We start from the raw sequence: 2670 nt of genomic DNA on the forward strand, positions 1-2670 counted from the left end.
ATATATATATATATATATATACATATATACGATGGGCTTCTTCAAGGTGGTGCCCCAGCATGGCTTGAGTCTAAAGACCGAAACAACTGAAAGATAAAAGAAAGATAATAGTCAAGTTAGACTTTCTACATATTGATTGAGAAACACAAAAAGTAGTGCAGATAATGTGTATTGTGTTAAAAAATATTTTTGAAATTTGGTATGAAGGGAAAGGACAACGTGAGCTCAAGAGAGAGAGAGAGAGAAAGTGTGAAAAAATAAGAATGACAGACAGCTGTTAGTCCCAACAAAGAGAGAGAGAAAGAGAGAGAGAGAGAGAAAGAGAGAGAAAACAAGGAATGAGAAGAGGCTAGTATCAACTCATAGATTTGAGTCAAAGATGGAAGGAAGATAGATGTTGCAAGAGAGAGAGAGAGAGAGAGAGAGGGAGGGAGGGAGGAAGGAGAAAGAGAGAGAGGAGGGAAAAGAATGGACAACTATTACTGCCAACAGAGAGAGGGTGAGAGTGAGAGAGAAAGGGGAAAGTGAAAACAGAGCCTACTATCAACACATTTAGATTCAAAGATGAAAAGAAGATAGACATTGTAAAAGAGAGAGAGAGAAAACAGGCTAGAATTGACACTCATAGATTAGACTCAAAGATGAAAGGAGGATAAACATTGCAAGAGAAGGGGAGAGAGAGAGAGAGAGGCGGGGAGTGAAATGGGGATGGAAAATTGTTACCAAAGTGAGAGTGGGAAAGAAAGAGGAAAGGGAAGGTAGGGGTGGGGGCAATTATCAACATTGTGATTAGAGTCAAAAATAGAAGATAGACATTATAAGAGAGAGAGAGAGAGAGAGAAAGGGAGTCAGTGAGAGAGGGGGGGGGGTGAGAAAGGGAGAAAGAGAATGAGAGAGGGAGTGAGATTAAACTGGAAATTTGGAAAAGTACCAAACAAACTAATGATATTCAAAAAGAACTGAGTCAGAAGCATGGCAGTATTGAAGGAAAATGGTTAATAGGTCCGGTCTGCAGGATTGATTGCAAAAATTATTTGATTCTGTAACTGACTGCTGAATAACTAGAGGCATTAAGCGTCAATAAAGTGGCAAAAACTCTAACCGAACTGATCACATTTTAACTTTTTAGATAAACTAGATACACGGTCTGATTCAACAATAGGTGGTTAGTCATAGCTGAAATGCTTTTTCATCATAGGTCAGTTCTGTTGAGGCTAAACTTTGCTAAAAATATCTATCTTTGAAAATAAATATATTATTTAAATATCAACCGAAGCAAGAGTATGGTTGTGCAGCAAGAGGTTTGCACTTCTGTTGGCAAGCATATTCGACTGGGTCAACCAAAGCTTTCTGAGAGTATTTGGTAGATGGATATTGAAAGAAGCCCGTTGTACACACACACACACATATATATATATATATATATATATATATATATCAATCATCATCATCATCATCATCGTTTAACGTCCGCTTTCCATGCTAGCATGGGTTGGACGATTTGACTGAGGACTGGTGAAACCAGATGGCTACACCAGGCTCCAATCTGATTTGGCAGAGTTTCTACAGCTGGATGCCCTTCCTAACGCCAACCACTCAGAGAGTGTAGTGGGTGCTTTTATGTGCCACCGGCAAGAAGGCCAGTCAGGCGGTACTGGCAATGGCCACGCTCGAAATGGTGTATTTTACGTGCCACCCGCACAAGAGCCAGTCCAGGGGCACTGGCAACGATTCTTTTATTCTCTCACTTGTTTCAGTCATTTGACTGTGGCCATGCTGGAGCACCGCCTTTAGTCAAACAAATTGACCCCGGGATTTATTCTTTGTAAGCCTAGTACTTATTCTGTCGGTCTCCTTTACCAAACTGCTACATTTCAGAGATGTAAACACATCAACATCACATGTCAAGTGATCGAGGGTGGACACAAACACATACATATATATATACTGGACTTTGTTCAGTTTCTGTGTGCCAAATCCACTCATAAGGCTTTGGTCAGCTTGTGTCTGTAACAGAAGACACTGGCCCAAGGTGTCATGTAGTGGTGATGAACACAAAAGTATGTACTTGGGAAGCAAACTTCTTACCATATAACCACAAAAAACAACAGGGTTTATTCAAGTAAAGAATGGAATGTGCAGTCATAACGTGTGTGAAAGAGTAATATAGAGATGGTAGTAATAGTTTACGAACAGAGAATCTAGTTAAAGTTAAGATGATGGTAACTAAAATAATAATTAGGTTATTGAGAGCAAAGGAGTGCAGAGGAAACAGCAGTCAGTGTGTGAATGCAAAGCCACTTAGTAAGATAAACTATCTCTCTAATATCTTATTAGTCTTTTATGCCTGCTTTGTCTGTCTGTATGTCCGTCCGACTGTCTGTCTATCTATCTGTCTGTCTGTCTGCCTGTCTGTCTGTCTATATCTATCTATTCATCTGTCTATCAGTTTATCTATCTGTGTGTTTCTGTCTATCTGTCTGTCTATCTATCTATCTATCTATCTATCTATCTATCTATTTCTTCATCTACTCTCCTGCCCATCCATCTCTCTCTTTCTCTCTCTCTCTCTCTCTCTCTCTCTCTCTCTCTCTCTATCTATCTATCTATCTATTTCTTCATCTACTCTCCTGCCCATCCATCTCTCTTTCTCTCTCTCTCTCTCTCTCT

This window comes from Octopus bimaculoides, chromosome 26, assembly GCF_001194135.2.
Source record: "Octopus bimaculoides isolate UCB-OBI-ISO-001 chromosome 26, ASM119413v2, whole genome shotgun sequence".
Taxonomy (NCBI): domain Eukaryota; kingdom Metazoa; phylum Mollusca; class Cephalopoda; order Octopoda; family Octopodidae; genus Octopus; species Octopus bimaculoides.